General features: G+C 50.0%; 1 protein-coding gene across 2 annotated transcripts in view; it reads left to right on the forward strand.

The window, feature by feature from the left end:
* PHF2 (PHD finger protein 2) overlaps positions 1-17,746 on the forward strand; it is a 94,166-nt gene that overhangs the window by 35,964 nt on the left and 40,456 nt on the right. For both annotated transcript variants that reach the window (XM_029203023.1, XM_029203022.1), the window contains exon 2: positions 16,647-16,732. The gene's annotated coding sequence lies outside the window, so the exon portion shown is untranslated. The remainder of the gene's footprint in view (positions 1-16,646; positions 16,733-17,746) is intronic.

Here is a 17,746-nt window from a genome sequence, read left to right on the forward strand (position 1 = left end):
AGTTCAACTATATCTTTACTGAGTTTTTGGTCTGTTGGATATGTCAATTATTGATAGAGGGTGTGGAAATCTCTAATATAATAATGGATTTGTCTATTTCTCCTTGAAGCCTATCAGTTTTTGCCTCTGGTATTTTGATGTGCTGCTATTAGGCACAGACTCGTTCAGGATTGTTATATCTTCTTGGAAAATGAACCCATTTATCATTATGTAATGCCCCTCTTTATCCTGATGATTTTTCTTACTCTGAAGTTTACATTGTCTGAAATTACTTTAGCTATTCTGGCTTTCTTTTGACTAGCATAAGCAATGATATATCTTTCTTCATCCCTTTACTTTTTCCCCTCCACCTAAATTTTTATTATTTTCTAACAGACTTCTATTTTTTGGAGCAGTTTTAGATTCAAACTGAGCAGAAAGCACAGAGTTCCCATACCCTCCCTGCCCCTACATTGTCCCTTTACTTTTTAAAATTAATTAATTTTTGTCTGCGTTGGGTCTTCGTTGCTGCGCACAGGCTTTCTCTAGTTGCAGTGAGCGGGGGCTCCTCTTCGTTGTGGTGCACAGGCTTCTCATTGTGGTGGCTTCTTTTGTTGCAGAGCACGGGCTCTAGGCGTGCAGGCTTCAGTAGTTGTGGCACACGGGCTCAGTAGTTGTGGCTCGTGGGCTCTGGAGCGCAGGGTCAGTAGTTGTGGTGCATGGGTTTAGTTGGTCCGCGGCGTGTGGGATTTTCCCAGACCAGGGATCAAACCCGTGTCCCCTGAATTGGCAGGCGGATTCTTAACCATTGCACCACCAGGGAAGTCCTGTCCCTTTACTTTTAATCTATCTCTTTATTATTTAAAATGAGTTTCTGATAGAAAACATGTGGTTTTGTTTTCCCCCCCCCGACTCTTACAGTCTCTGTCTTTTAATTTGTGTATTTAGACCATTGATTTTTAAAGTGATTATTGAAAATGTTGGATTAATATCTATTATATTTGTTTTCATTTTCTATTTGTTGCCCTTGTTGTTTGTTTAGGTTTTTGTCTTCCACTCTTTTTCTGCCTTCTCAGGTTTCAATTGAGCATTTTACATGATTTTATTTTTTCTCCTCTCTTAGTATATATACTTCTTTTTAAACCTTTTCTTTTAGTGGTGGCTCTTGAGTTTGCAATATATATATTTATGGCTTGCAATATATGTATTTATGGCTAAGCCAAGTCCACTTTCAAACAACATACCACTTATGGATAGTGCAAGTTCCTTATAACAGAGTATCCCCTATTCCTCCCTCCCATCTCCTATGACGCGGCCATCATTCATTTCACTTATCCATAAGCTATAATCAAGTCCATTGTTGCTATTATTATTTTGAACAAATTATCATCTGCCAGATCAATTGAGAATAAGAAAATAAAAGATTTCATGTTCCCTTAATTTATGCCTTTTCTAATGCTCTTCTTTTCTTTATGTAGATCCAAATTTCTGACTTATGTTCTTTTCCTTCTCTCTGAAGATATTCGTTTAACATTTCTTGCAAGGTGGGTCTACTGGTGACAGATTCCCTCAAATTTTGCTTGTCTGATAAAGTCTTCATTTCTCTTTCACTTTTGAAGGATAATTTTGCAGGATACAAAATTCTAGGTTGGTGTTTTTTCTTTCAGCATTTTAAATGTTTTACTCTGCTTTCTTCATATTTGAATGATTTCTAAAGAGAAGCCCATATAATTCTTATCCTTGCTCTTCTATGAATAAAATGGTTTACCCCTATGGCTTTTGTTTCAGGGTTTTCTCTTTTTCTTTTTTCTGTTACAGTGTTTTTAATTTCTAGCACTTCCTTTTGTTCCTTTCTTAGGATTTCCATCTCTGTGCTTACATTGCCCATCTGTTGTCACATGTTGTCCACTTTTTCCATTAAAACCCTTAACATAGTAATCATAGTTATTTTATTTCCTTATCTGATAATTCCAGCATCTCTGCCATATCTGAGAAAGCATATCTCATGCTTCCTCTGTTTCTTTTTTTTTTTTGGTCTTTTAGCATGCTTATTTTTTGTGCAAAAAAGCTATTTTAAAGACAAGAAAACTGTCCCTCATCCAGAGGTGCCCACTTGTAACTGCTGTACACCACAGCCTCCCTCCCATCTCTTTTCTGTGTGGATGTTGGGATGACTCAGTGTGCTGTTTCCTGTACTGCAGCATAAGCGTGTCCCTGTCAGTACAAACCTTTGGGTGCATAACGATCTGTTAGGTGGAAACTGACTTAACAGCTCTCCTGTTGTTGGATACTTTGTGAGTTTTTTAGTCTCTTTTTAGTCTCTCCTGACCTGGGGAGGCTGAAAAGCAGGTTTTCTTGCTGTAGTATATGGACAAGGAGGCTGAGAGAGGTGCCCAGAGGGGCAGCACCCAGGCCAGCCTCCTCCCTCCTGCTCACCCTGATGCTGCTGCAGGCCTGGGCTGGACCAGGACTCCTGGCATTTCAGCATGCTGGCCTCCTAGCATCCTATGACCACGTACCAGCTGTGCTGTTAGTTCTGCAGGTCAGTGTCCCAGAGCTGCTCCAGGCCTAGCATCTCCTAGGACAGATGCAGTCCCCTTGCTGCTGGACTGCCTTTCGGTCAGGATGTGTGCAGACCCTGTGCTGGTGGGGGAGGAGGGGTTGCTACCCCAGACATCATCACTGAGGTCTGGCCAAGGAGGGAGCACTGGAAGGCCTCAGAGGCCAGTGGGACCTCTCACTACCCTGGCACCGGGCAGTGGAGGAGGGCCTCAGGTGGGCTCAGCCGCCTAGAGCAAGGGAGTATATTCTGACCTGGTGATGGGGGCAGAGGCAGAGGTTGCAAACTGCCTGCTGGGCCACAGGTGTGTGCTGGGCCCATGATGTTGGTCAACACAGGGCTTTCAAAAACAGTTCCATTAGCTGCAACATATTAAAATCAAGAAATTTCACATAAAGATGTGCATTCCCACATTTTCCTGAAAAATCGGGAGATTTGACAGAGCTCAGTGCACATCCACAAGGTGCCCCCATGGGCCTGCTTGGCATTGGGCTGTGGTGTTCCCGTCTCTGCTGCTCACTGAGCTGAGTGGGGGCTGCACCTCTGCCCCCTCACACCTGCCCACTCCTACCTGTGGGCATGCAGCATCCCCTGTGCACAGTCAGGGCCCATTTGATGGGTTGTTCTAGATGACCTTCAGGTCCCTGCCATGTAGAAATGTGATGGGTCTCTGAGGGCTAGTTGTGTGGAGACCCGTGAGTGCTAGGGCTTCTGTCCTTTCCTTAGAGCTGTGTCAGGGAAGGCTGTCTCTGTGCATTGGGCTGCCTGCTTCCTGCCATGTCCCAGAACAACATTAAACTGATTTGTTGAAGGAATTAGAGCAGGGTGGGTAGGCCCACTGCCTACACTTGGCCTTAGTGTCCTCGTCTTACAAATGAGAGTGCTGGGAAGGATGGATTTTTGCTGAGAGTCCGGACTCTTCATTTTTTTTTTTTTTTTTTTTTTTTGTGGTACGTGGGCCTCTCACTGTTGTGGCCTCTCCCGTTGCGGAGCACAGGCTCCGGATGTGCAGGCTCAGCGGCCATGGCTCACGGGCCCAGCCGCTCCGCGGCATGTGGGATCTTCCCAGACCGGGGCACGAACCCGCGTCCCCTGCATCGGCAGGCGGACTCTCAACCACTGCGCCGCCAGGGAAGCCCTCCCTTCACTTTTGATGCTGCAAGAGCCTTCGATTCTCACGTGCTTGAACCTGCTCTCAGAAAGTTCTGAGTACGTACCATAAGCACACGCCAGCACTTCCTTATGACCTACATTCTATGCAGGTATATTTTCGAGAGTCAGAAGAGTATATCTTTAAAAGTCTATTTTCATCCTTTAAAAAATTCAAATAGCTCTAACATGAATCTAATCAGTTTATTGGGATTACAGTTGTTCTTTATAATGTTTAAAGGGAGATAGCAATATGCACACACAGGAAAAAATTCAACAGTCAAGAATTTGTCTTCGGTGGCAGCTCTGTCTCCTCCCTGCTGACCACCAGTCTTCTCCAAAGGTGGCCACCTGGGTTAGGTTTCTGAGTCTTTGCAGAACATTCTGATTACAGAGGAGCATGTGTATGCATTTCTTTCAATGCCCCACAAAAAATGGGTGTGTGCCCTGGCCCCTTCTGTAACTTGTGCTCTTTGCTGCACAATAAATCCTGGAGATGGTTCCAGATAGAAAGTGTAGAGTTTGTACTTCTTGGCATTCCAGACATTTACCTAAGTCTCCCCGGATGGGCACCTGGTTGCTGCTGCAGTAAATGCCCTGTCCACCCCTGCGCCAGTGTACCTGTGCATTCCTGGAAGAGGGCCACAGACAAGGGTACACGTGTTCTCAGTATCGGCAGCTCCCATCCTAGAGGCTGTGCCAATGTGTGTTTCTGCTGAGGACGTAGAATGCTTGCCTGTCTGCAGCATCGACACACCGGCACTCTCCAGTCTCCTAGGGCCGTGCCAGCCGATAGGTGGGAAACCTTGCAGTTTTAGTTTGCGTGTCTTACTGAAAGTGCTGTTGTATCTCTTTCCGTACGTTGAAAAACCACTATGTCCTTTTCTGTAAATTGTTCACTAAAAGCCATGATTTCAATCACTGGTCAGGCAGTTTCACTATGTTTTTTTTCCTACAAAAAGTCTTTCTACTGTTTGCTCCATTCTTGACGTGTGGTCCAGATCTAAGCTGAGGTCTCGCAGAGGCACGTAAGACTCCACAGAAAGCAGTCATTGATTTGGGTACTTGGTATTTTTCACTCCTGGTGCTGCTGTTCATTGTTTGGAATTGTTTGGGTTTAGTGTCCCTGAGGCCAGCAGCAGGGCACCCTGGCAGGGCTATGGGGAGGGGTCCCCCTCAGCTGTGTCTCTGTGGGGTGTGGGAAAGGCCAGGTTTCCCTCCCTGACATGGCCTTGGTTAATTAGTGCCATGAGCCTCTGTGTCCTGCTTACTTCTCTCCGGCAAACACTTACCTACACTAAACCTGCAGATGTGGTTTGTACTTTTAAATGATTCAGGAGTAAGATTTTAAGAAGGCAACCCTTAGGAGGGTTGTTTCAGCTAAGTCCACAGGAGTGTCGTGGACCCTTGAGTGCTGACCTCCCTCTGGTTCCGTCCTGTTTTTGTTTGCTTATGGGTGGCGGTGGGGGGTGCGGGTGGCGGCGTCTGCTCAGTTGTGATCTCTACTGGAGTCTCCATGCCGACTGGAAATCAAGGACTTCCCTGATTCCTCTAGGACGGAGCTGCCCATGGATTTCTAGGTTGTGGAGCTTTAGTGTTCTTGGGACTTTGGAGATGCGCCGGCAAAGAAGTTTGCTTAGAGCCGAGTAACAGGACTCGTGGAGGATAAGTGACTTATGTCCCAGGGGGCTGTGCTGCATCTGTGGTTTCCACCAGTCACTCCTGGGGTTTTCCATCAGCAAATATAGTCCAGAAATGAGGTTGAGCAGTGAATTCCTAGGCAAAGCTGGCACCTGGGCACAGACTGTGGCTGAGGGCCAAGGTTGCTAATCAGGAGCGAGCCTGGGACTCATGCTATCTATGCATGTGGGCTGCTTTTCTGGAAGGGGTTGTGTGTCCCCCTAAGAAGGAAATTATAGCCTCTATGGCTCATGGAAACTCCAGGTGAGAGCTGAGAGGAGCATAGGTCCGGCCCCACCTGGCTTCCTAAAATAGGCACTGCTGTAGCAGCTCCCAGACCCCAGCTTGTCTTTAGAAATGGGCCTAATCCAATAAGTTAGGTGGGGCTTGGGGTCCAGATCTTCAGAACCTTCCCAAAGGCTCTACCATCTTGTCTGGACATATTGCCAAGACAATATAATTGCTAGGACATATTGGTGAGTGGAAACCCCAGGGCAATAACTGGATCAGCCCTGGACGCTGAGGCCACAGGTCCGACGTCGTGGGGACAACAGAGTGACCCCTCACAAAGTCGCTTCTTCAGCACCTGATAGTGGACTTGCCCTGGCCAAGAGACCCCAGGGTGCATGCCCATGGGGGCACAGCCTGACCCGAGTCTGTGACCTGCACCAGCACCACCCATGGGGCACTCGTGTCAGGTGTGCTCGGGCAGGAACACCAGATAGTCCAGAACTCAGTGTCTGTAGGAGATCACTGGCTTGGAGCTTGCAAAAGGCAATAGCGCCAAAGACAAATAGCATCCCTCACCCCCATTTAAGGAGCCCAGAGGCTGGGCAGCTGGTGCCATGTGTGATTCTGGGTCAAATATACAGACAGCTGTGAGGAATGTTGTCAAGACAACCGGGAAAATGTGACTATGTAGACATGTGCATTAGGACACATCTTACGGTGTTAACTTTGATGTTGTGGTTATGGTGGCGACAGCTTGGTTCTTAGGAGACTGCAGGCTGATGAATTAGGGGGCCGGTCCTCATGTCTATAACATGTTTTCAAGTGTTTCAGAAAAAAACTACAGAGATATAAAGCAAATAAGGGGGAATTGTTAACCATTGGAGAACCTGAGTGAAGGGAACATGGGCATCCATTGTAATTTTTCTATAGGGTTTAAAATTTCAAAATGGGAAGTGGGTCGGGAGAGCCCTCTCAGGTGATGGTGACATTGAGCAGGCAGAGACCTGTCACCTACCTCCTCTGCCTGAGTCCCTCACCTGTGCCAGGGGAGGGCCTGGGTCCTGTCCATCTCATAGTGGCACCTGTTTGGAGACTCCCCAGGGCTGTACTCCGCCCCACTTGGGACCCTTCCTGGGGCCTCGTGCTTGCTACCCGCTGCCCTGCTCCTCTCTATCCTGTCAATCCTCTCACCGCCCCTCATACTGCCTTTGGTGCCTTTACCAGATGAAGGAGACTAGGGACGTGAGTCACCTGCTCCAAGGTGGCTGGCAAGAGAGGCGTGTGGACATTGGAGAACTTGACCTCCACCTGCGCCCACTGGAGTGGGTTTTATAAACATCAGTTTATAGGGTCATGACTCACCTTGTTTAAACCTTTGAACTAAGAGAGAGGAGAAACCCCACGTGTCCTACAAGGTACATCTATGAATGTTTGCTTCCACTGTAAGTATGGACGCAAGTGTTTCTTTTAGAGATTGTGATAAATTGGGAAGTTAAAGAAGTGAAGGCTCTTTGGGCTCTGCTTTCCTCCCCTGCAGTGGTGCTTCCTCCAGATTCCGGTGAGTGGTGCTCTCTGGGTTGGCCTGGAGGACGACGGAGACTCCTCTCCAGTGCGTCTGCCTGTGGCTTCCATCCCCCCATGGCTTTCCTCCCCTCCGTGGCTTTGTCCCCCCGATGGCTGCTGTTCCCCCATGGCTTCCAGTCCCCCATATCTTCCATCCCCCGGAGGCTTCTGTTTCCCCTGTGTGCCCCATCCTGCTGAGGAAAGTGTGGAGAAGCACAAACAAAGGTATTACGGCCAGGAAGGAAAAACTTTGGGCAAGATGGGGTGGGGCTCCGCTGGTCAGAGGCCACTGGCCCCTTTTTCTCTCCTTGGAGATAGGGAGGGGCTGGGCTGGAGTCCATTCACCTCAGAGTCCTGGAGGAGTGCATGTGACACATCTGGGAAGAAGAATAGATGTTGACATTCTTTCCATATGGATTCTGTGTTTCCCTCTGGAGTTCTGCTCTTAGCCACTTGCTGACGGATATGAGAGCATGTGTCATGATCCATCGGACCAGCCGGAGAAGATGCTGCTGCTGTTGTTAATGATGGTGATGATGGTGATGGTGATGGTGGTGATGGTAGTGATGATATCGGTGATGATGGTGGTGGTGACGATGACTACAACGAGCAGTAAACTGTCTGCAGGCTCCTGCTTGTGCCAGACATGGCGCTGGGCACTGTACCTACAATCCTTTTTGAGCTTACCTGCCCCACTGGCAGGGGCTGGGAGGACAATTGTCCTTCACATTCTGGAACCTGTTTTCATTTCTTCTGAGTATGCAGTCCCTCCCCATAGTCCTGGTTATCTGTGGCTGTGTAATAGTCACCCCAAAACATAGTGGTTTCTGACAACAACTGTGTGGATTTCCCCCACAAGTCTGCACCTGAGCTCAGCAGACAGACCTACCCCCACCAAATCTCTGTCATTTCTCTGTGGCTGGGTCCCCACGAGGTCCAGGTGGAAGCCACATGGTCTGTGTGACTCTTGGGGGTCCTGATATACTGATTCCCCGGGCTGACTGCCCTCCAGGGTTGGTAGTGAGACCCTCCTCTGTGGCGCAGTGTCACCTACCGCCCCCCAGGCCATGGCAGACACCCTGTCATCCCATGCACACAGGCGCCCCCCTCCCTGGGGGCCAGGCTTTTCCAGCTGGGTCAGGTCTGGCTGTTTTCTCTTTCCCCTTTCCTGCTCCTCTTTATGAACCTGTCCTATGAGGGCTCAGGTGCCTCAGGGGTCCAGTCCTTACTGCGCCCTCCACCTCCTCCTGTGGCAAAGTGTTTGCTACCTACTCCTGCACAGCAGGCCCTTGGCTGACTGGAAACTGTGAAGGCTCCTGAGCCTGGTGTATGAGCTGTGGGGTGCAAACAGACTTGGCTGCCCCCTCCTGCTCTTGCCACCTTTTCGCGTGGTCCTGGCAAATGCGGACCCCTCTGGGCCTCAGCTTCCCCCTTGCACAACATGCCTGAGGCTCTTAGGGTGAAACCACAAAACCCATGGACAGCTGTTGCCTGGGGTCATCCCGAGGTGGAACTCAGACACACTGCCTTGAGCCCATGTGTGGCTCTGAGGGTGTCAGTTCCCTTCTCCCACTGTGATTTCTCCCCTGTTGTGTGGAGAAGGTTGTGTGGCTCCTGGACTAGTGGCTGGGCATTCAGTGATTTAGTAGTTGTTACACGATTAGGGGCTAAAGGACCACCTTAAGTTTGACATGTGGCTGATGACCATCTTGAAGCCGAGTGGTGACTGAGTTGTGGTCCCCATGGCTGCATCGTGTGGAATTGTGTCAGTGACCAGTTTCTGGGTATACTTTGGAGACTGTAGGCTGGAATGGGGGAGGATGAGGGAGGAAGGGGATGGCCGTGAAGTGGGGCTGGCTTGACATAGGATGAAGTCATCATGAGGGGAATCACTGAGCACCCCCATGCCTTCTAGGGCTCCTTGGCCAGCCCAGGCTTCCATGCAGGTGTCCGCCTGCCCTGCCTCTCCCTGTTGTCTCCAACGTGGCCTCTCTCCTCCATCGGGCTCCCTGGGGGAGACCCAGGGGCCCTGAGATGGGTGTCCCAGCCTTGCTGCAGGGTGGACAGCTCAGGAGCCCTTCTCAGTGGGGCACCAGTACCCAAGAAATGTGGGAGGAGGTGAGCTGGCAAGGGGCACCATTCTGACTTTCCAAATAAAGCAGGAATTTTGCTGCTTGTTATGAAAAGAATATACACTCATTTTCAGTGATTTAGGAAAGTACAGAAAAGTGTAAAGATAAAACAAGCATGCCACTGCCCGGCACCAGTGTGGAGCCCTTCTGTATCACTGTGTGCCAGGGCTGTAGTTTTAGTGTCTGCAGATCTTAAACATGTAAACTCAAAAATAAAGCCTGAGTTTTGATGACTGCATAATATTCTGCTGTGTGAGCATAGCGTGACCTGGGTATCTGACTTCCTGGCTGGAAAAGCTTACTGCTCCTAATTTTTCGCTGTTTTAAATCATCTTGAGGTGGACCATCTTGCATGTGAATCTTGTATGCATTTCTACTTTCTGCCTTATAATAGGTTTGTAGTTGTGGAATTACTGGCCTGAAGGATAAAATCCTTCTTAAAGCTCTTGGCACACACGACCATATTTGGGGAGACTGCTTCCCATGTTAATTCCTCCATGGGCAGGATGAGTGCCTGGTCCCAGTGGCCCCACCTGCATCATGACCATTATTGACACATCAACTGTGCCACCTCTGAGCTCCTCGGTGCTTTACATTGCAGGGGCTGGCATGTGAGGCGAGGTTTGCCCGTCCCCCTCCCCTCGGGAATTGACAGGGGCCACTTCCTTTTTTGAGGCTCCTCCCCTGACTTAAAAAGCAGTCAAAACAGTGTTACAGAAGTTTTGGTTTATGTTAAATCAACATTCTTGACAACACAATAGAAAAAAACCACAATGCAATCTAACTGTGGATTCATGAGAAAATTCCAGCCTTGATTCTCAAAGGCTGAGCTGAGGAGTGTGGTGGGGTGCCCAGGCCGGGCCAGGAGCCTGTGCCCTGGGGAGCTCCTCTGGCAGGGCTGTCACCATGAGGTCATACCCTGCATGCTTGGGGCTGGGATTCTAGAAAGTCCTGCTGGAAGTCGCCCTATTGGAGGGCAGAGCAGGGATTACTGTGGGACGACCTCAGGAGAGCCGCTTCCTCTCTCGGTCCCCCTGGCCCTTGGTGTCACAAGGGTCTCACAACCAGAGCATCTCCAAGAGGCAGATTCAGATTTTGCACAAAGAGCAGGGAACCCAGGCTTCCTTGGGAGCAGGACTTCCCAAGGGTGGCTGGCCACTTTGCCAATTCTGACGATTTTGCCACCTTTGCAAGTGTCTGAAATCTGCAGCCTCCCACCCCTCAGTTCCCTTTTTCTTGGTCATTTTCTTTGGTGTCTTATCCCCCGCTCACCTCTGCCTTTGAAAATTCTGTTGTCTTTCTACTCACTGGGCTCTGGGCACCAAATTACCTGTAATATTTGTTTGGGGTTGACTTTCTGGCATGCTGGGGTTGCTGGTGGCTCAGATCAAACCAGTTCCTGGCCCCACTGGGTCATGAGCCCCTGAAAATGCAGCTGCGTCTCTTCTTGTTTCTCAGCACCTGCCCCCTCAGTGTCAAGGTGAGTGCGGTGGACTGAATGAGCACATAGACATGAACACATGGGCCCACACACACACTTGCACACACATGTACGCACACATGCGCAACTTACATATGTACGCACACATACATGCAGTGCACACTCATGCACGCACACACACACACACACACACATTCACACACCCCATAATTTTGTTCTGGGTTTTCCACCAAAAGAAATTATACCATACACGTTCTCCTATTACCTACGATTTTTCAATTTACAATTACTGTGGATATCTTTCCATGTCAGGATGTAAAAATCTACCTCATTCTTTTTATTTTTAAATTAGTTTAGCAGTATCCTGCCCGCACAGAGCATTCTGCATTACCGTCTGCGTGTGCCGGGCAGGTGGTTTCCAGGTTCCCTTTATGCTGTGAGGCCTGGGTCCAACCTCGGTCTGTGTCCCAGCCTCTCCCTCAGCTGTCACATGGGCAGAGCCATCCCTGGGCCCCTGGGAGGTCTACAGGTTGGTGGAAACATCACTCATTCATTTGAGTCTTCTCCTAGGGACCTGGAGTCCTGGGTGCCAGCGACCTGGGTTCTCTCCAAGGGAGGGAAAGCGGGGTCAGCAGGGTCCGTGTTGATGTCTTAGGTGGCCCTGGCAGCCTGTGCTTCTGCCTGCTGCCCACCCCCTGTGTGGGCCACGGCTTTCCACCCTGGGCACTGGGGCTGGGCAGGCTGGACTTGGCCCCTGAAGCTTCTGTCCTTTAGGAAGCCATGTGGCCTATGGGGTGCTTGGGGGACTGCTGCTCTCACCAGAGTTAAAAAGGACAAACGGCACAGTTATCTGGCTGAATGCGTCTTTTCTCCAAGGTGTCAGGGCTGTCGCAGTTGGAGCTGTGTTTCAGAACTGATGTCCTGGGTGATTCTGTCCCCATTTAGCCTCGAGGTTTGTGTAGGGCTCCCCTGCCTTGGCCCCACAACACCTCTCCCAGCTGCTGGTCTTTTCCCCTGTGCCCTGAGTTACCCCCCTACTCTCTCTCCCTGCCTCTGCCCCTCTCCCTCTTACCCTCATGCCCTCCCCCAGTCACCACTGTGGGCTCACCTGGCCAGCCCAGCCCAAGGCCTGGCTGACCCTCCCAGGCTGCAGCTGGGGCTACCTTGTGCAGTTGTGATGATCTTGGGGACACGGATGCAGCTGGGCCCAGACATGTCCAGGGCCCAGCTTGCAGGTGATGCCCCTCAGCCTCCTTTTTCCCTTGGACCATTTGCAGGTAACTTCGAGCCCCTGCTTGGGCCTGGAGTGTAGGGCAGGCTCTAGTGCCTGCTTCCCAGGGGAGTGATGCCCACCTTCCACCAAGAAGCTCACTGTATCCTCATAGAGCTTTCGTCTGTTGCAGTCCTACAAGGGGCAGGGGGCAGGGGACAGGCGAGGCTCTTGGGTGCCTTGCTGTAGACACAGGAGGACTAGCAGGCTGGGTGTGCTGAGCCCCCCACGTCCATCATGGCAGTCCTTGGGTGCCCAGCTCTTGTTGTGAGCCAGCAGTGGTCTCCATGGGGTGGGTGGCCTGTCTGCCTCTCCTAGGTGAGGTGTAGCTCTGAGGTGTTCCCAGCAGAACAGAACCCACCTTCCCTGCTTCTCACTTTCTCTTTCAGTCCCGGGGCCTTCCTGCACAACATAGCAAACAGCCAGACCCATTCTGGCCCAGGTGAGGCCTGACCCACCAGGTGGTGGTGTTCTAAAGACCCCCAGGGGTGGAGTTGGGGTGTCAACATGCACAGTGCACATGATCGTGACCCCCGGGTCTCAGCTTCCACACCTGTCACAGGGGCCCCTGCCGTGGGCTTTCCAGAGCATGATGAGGCTTCAGGGATGTGTGGGACCAGCATGTAGTGTTTGGGGGAGCCAGTCCCAGTAACTAGACCTGAGGAACGCCAAGTGGGGGGTTTGTATTTTAAGGCACATTGTTTTCCTTCCTTCTGATTGACCTGGAGCCTCCATCAGAGAAGCCCCTTGGACCTTCCAAGGTGCACCTGACTCCTGACCTCCAGAAAGGGCCCTAAGTCTGTGTCATCTGACCTCAGACATCCTGCCCACCTGCAGGGTCAGTACCGGCACATAGAGACCTTGCAGCAGAACCTGCTGCAGCCTCCTTGTTTGTCTCTGGGGCCCCTGGGACCTGGGCAGGCAGGGGTTCACACCTGGCCATGGGACAGAGGCAGACCCATCAGGGGAGGTCGGCCATCCTCAGTGTTTGTGAGCTCCAGGGGCTGCCAGTGAGAAGATAGCCTGGAGCCACTGTCCCGTGTGGACGTGCAGTATGCACTGTTGACCTAAAATAATAACACAGCCTGCTATTTTACCAGCAAAATGGGTTTATTCAGGCACAGCAAAGAATTGCAATTTGGGACATGCAATCTCTGGCAAGCCACAGGAAAGTCCAGGGAACAAAGGAGAGTAACATTCTTTTATAGAGGAGAAGGGAGAGTTGGGAGGAGCTGTTGTAAAACAAGAGTCCATTGGAGGAAACTGGGGGTTCGAAATATAGTGGCTTTCATTGGCTAAGTGTGACAGCCTTTGGTTGGCTGGGCTGTTGCCAGGCAAGGAGAAATTCTTCCTCCTTCTGGGTAGTAAAGTAGTAACATTCTTCCTGTTGGAGATACAAAGGTGTAGTCTCTTCCTCTGGGTCTATAATTGACATTGAGTGATAGGGTGTAAGAGCTGTCCCTTATGGCCTCCTGACTCCATTTTAAATGAGGGTCTGTTTATTAATTTTCACAGGACTCCAGGTGTGGACGTGGGGTGTAACTTCTGGGTCCAGTCTCTGGACCTGGCCAATCCTGAGCAGTTGCAGGGCTCTGCCTTTGTCTTAGTCCATGGCTCCTGGTGGTATGGGCGATGGGGGCTCACTGGGTGCCCAGTTCTACAGTTGCTGGGTTTCAGCCATCTTCACCCTGGTGTGATCGCTGGTATCACGAGCCCACTTTATGCATGAGCAAACTGAGGACAGCCAGCTCAGGTCCTGCCATGCAGAGGAGACGCAAGGCACAGGACCCTTCTGTAGCCTGACTCTGGAAGGCAGGAGCTTGGGGAAGACTGGTAGGGAGAGAGCAGAGGGTCAGGCCTGGTGGGCTAGCCCTGGGTAGGGGGTGGGGGTTCAGGTGAGCCAGCTCTTCCTCCTCCTGGGTGGAGAGAAGCTGTCCTCTGCTGCCCCAGCCTCCAGGGAGTGCCCCATGCCTGGGGGCTGGGGAGATCTGGCTGTGTTTACTGTCATCACTGTGCCTTTGCCAATGTGGCATGTTACCAGTTTAATGTGTTCGGTTTTGGTTAATTTGTCAGTTGAAAATGATATGTATTGTGATTTTAGCTTGCCTTTCATGGGTGGTTAGTGAGGTTGGGTATCCTTCTCACACAGCTGTAGCATGTGCCTATTCTGTTCCTGGCTCTGCCCTGTTCTGTTGGGAGATCCCCACAGTATATAGTTCATGGAGGAAGAGTAGAAAAACTTTGCTATATTTGCTGTACATACTTTTCATAGCACTTTGAAGTTTGTTTTCATGATTTGGAGCACTGTTTCAATCCATCAGTGTCCTCTCCGGTTTCCTTTCCATTTTCTTTTTTGTTTGTTTGTTTGTTTAGAAAGTCACTTTGCATCATGAGAGCAAATGTGCCCTCATGTTCTGATTTTGATGGCTTTGTCTTTTACATCCGACTCTTTAGACTTCTTTCACTTTATTACCGTTTACGTTCTGAAGTGAAGACCGAACTTTATGTTTTCAAAAAACACTTGCCAAGGTCTTTCTGGGCTTCAGGCTCTGTTCCCAGGGCTGTCGGACTGTGGCAGCTGTGGCAGGCAGTGTCCTGCCCAGGGACCCTGGGGCGTTGGTGGCCTGCAGAGGGTCTTGTCTGCTGAGTGCTCCTCCTGGGCCAGTGGCTGAGGGTGGGGGGAGAACTGTCCCTCTGAACGGTGAGGAGACCTTTGGGTGTGGGCAGACAGCTGACCTCTCGTGCCTCAGTTTCCTCATTGTACAATAGGGCTAACGATAATTATCCCGATTACTGCAAGGTTGTTGCAAAAAAATGAATGTAGAGTTCTTGATGCTGCCGGATACAGAGTCAGCACTCAGCCAGCCTTAGTGATGATGGGTGGTGTCACTGTCACAGGGCCACCAGGTTCTTTCCTCTTTCTTTTTTGAGATAAAATTCACATAACATAAAATTAACCATTTTAAAGCGAACAGTTTGGTGGCATTTAATACATTCACAGTGTTGTGCAACCATCACCTCTATCTAGTTCCAGACATTTTCATACCAAAAGGAAACTCTGTGTGCACTAAAGAGTCACCCCCCATTCCCCTCTGCCCCCACCCTCTGGTGCTGCCAGTCGGCCTCTGTCTCTCTGCATTTACCTATTCTGGGCATGATCATGTAAATGGAATCACAATATGTGGCCTTCTATGTCTGGTTTCCTTCGCTCAGCACAGTGCTTTTGAGGCTCATCCTTGTTGTAGCGTGCATCAGCACTTCATTCCTTTTTGAGGCTGAATACTACTCCGTTGTATGGCGGCACTGCAATTTGTTTAGCCATTCATCAGTTGACAGGCATTTGGGTTGCTTCCATCTTCTGGCTGTTGTGACTAATGCTGCTGTTAACATTTGTATACAAGGATTTGTTTGAGAAACTGTTCTTAGTTCTCTGTGGATCTATACCTTGGAGTGGAATTGCCGGGTCATATTATGATTTCCTGTTTAACTTTTTGAGGAACCACCATACTGTTTTGCATAGAAAATGTACCATTTTATGTTCCTACCATTAATGTGAGAGGGTTCTGATTTCTCCACATCTTCACCAGCACTTGCTTGTTTCCTGTTTGTTTTTTTCTTTTTAAAATTATAGCCATCCTAGTGAGTGTATAATGGTATCTCATGGTTTTGATTTGCATTTCAGTGGCATCCAGATGACTTAAGGATGTTGAGCTTCTCTTCATGAGCTTGTTAGCCATTTGTATTTCTTCTTTGGAGAAATGTCTATTCAGATCCTTTGACCATTTTTAAATTGATTTGTCTTTTTGTTGTTAAGTTGTAAAGTTCTTTATGCATTGTGCATGATAGACCCTTATCAGGCAATATGATTTGCAAATATTTTCTCCCATTCTGCATAGTGCCTTTTCACTTTCTTGATAGTGTCCTTTAATGCAGAAAAGTTTTAAAGTTTGATGATGTCTAATTTATGTCTTTTTCCTTTTGTTTCTTGTGCTTTTGGTGTCATTTCTAGGAATCCATGCCCAAATCCAAGGTCATGAAGATTCACTCCTGTGTTTTCTTCTAAGGGTGTTATAGTTTTAGCTCTTACATTTAGATTGTTAATCCATCTTCAGTTAATTTTTTGTATATGGTGTGAGGTAGGGGTTCAACTTCACCGTTTTGATATCCAGTTGTTCCAGCTCCATGGTACAGCTCCCTGGGGAAGGTGACTTAAAGCCGTCCCCTTCACGGGGTCCGGAGGGGCCCTGCCTATGGCTGCAAACTGCCTATGGTGAAATGGTGGGGGTGCCCTGGCTCTGAGACATGCCCCCCCACCCCCCCACCCCGCTTCAACCTCCCTGGGCTCTGTGGGGACAGGGCAGTAATGGCCCTCATGGAGGCAGGCCCAAAGGATGGCTGGTTCCCTCTGCCTTTCCCAGTCACATATGGTGAGGTCTTCCTTGACCCTCCCTCTCCACTTCGAGTCTCCCATCCCATCCATGTGGGCCACTGTCCCCACACACACTCTGCCCCAGCTGCCCTCATGCTACCCTGCCCTTCCTCTTGAAAAGTGAGTGGGAGGTGCTGCAGATCTTTGCAGGGGAAGCTCTTGAGGAGTCAGCTGACTGCTGGTTAATGATGTCTGTTTCTCCTTCGTTTCAGCTGTGTTGGAGTGGAAGAGGAGGAGGCCCCAGACATCGACATATACCACTGCCCAAACTGTGAGAAAACCCATGGGAAGTCCACCCGTAAGTATAGCACCATGCTGCTGCTCCTTGGATCTGACTATGGGGGCAGGGTCTCTGCTTGGCCTTGACCCCAACCCCAACTGGACCCCACCTTGCTGGCGTGAACCGCCCTGTGTAGTTGCAGCCAGGGGACTCTGGTATCTAGGAACCACCTCCTGCCTCATTTATTGCCCCTCATGGCCTTGCTGGGTCCACTGTGGCCCCTCCTGATCATCTCCTCCCTGCACATGCAGCTGGGGCCCCTCACGGCCTTTGCAAAGAGCCCACCAGCCTTCAAAGGCCTGGGCAGGGGTTGCAAAGTCCAGCATTTGCAGTGACCAGGCAACCTGAGATGGGTACATAGGCTGGGAGATGTCCAAGGGGCCATCCATCCCAGCCCTGCCCAGCTCTGCCCAGCTGGCCATCTCTCTGCAGGGGTCCAGGAATGTGCATTGTTGTGGATTTGCTCTCCTTCCCTTCTCTAGCACCCCCTGCATGGAATCTTAGGTGTTCACCTTTCTCTCTCTCTCTTTTTTTTTTCCAGCAATGAAAAACATTTTATTTCCTGTCAGTTCTACATTATTAATAAGTAAGAGTACAGGGAGGAAAAATAATAGTTGTTTTTTTTTTTTAATTGAAGTATACAGCCAAGGAATTTTGTATTTTTGAAATGCAAAAGAATTCCCTTTCTCAAACTATTTGTGCATTACAAGGACTTTATCCTCCTCCCCTTCCATCTGGCCCTTTGGGGGTGTGGGAGGCCCAGTGGGGGCTCCCCAAGGCACAGGCTCATCCAGGGTGGCCCACATCATGGCTGGGAGGCAAGTTCTAAGGCTGGGTCTATGTGGGGGAAGTGCCATGATCTTCTGGGGCTGGACCCCTGTAGCCCTTGTGGAGTGAGTCCTGTGGATCCAGTGGGCATAGAGGGAGGACACCAGCACAGGGTGAAAGCCCACCTCCAGCACCCCTGTTCTGTGAGTCGTGGCCAGCCAAGGGAGCCCAGCCCAGCCCCTTGGGAAGCTGGGTGAAGTGGGG

The sequence above is a fragment of the Monodon monoceros genome, unplaced genomic scaffold (assembly GCF_005190385.1).
Source record: "Monodon monoceros isolate NGI ecotype Baffin Bay Population unplaced genomic scaffold, NGI_Narwhal_1 Super_Scaffold_5, whole genome shotgun sequence".
In the NCBI taxonomy this organism is placed as follows: Eukaryota; Metazoa; Chordata; class Mammalia; order Artiodactyla; family Monodontidae; genus Monodon; species Monodon monoceros.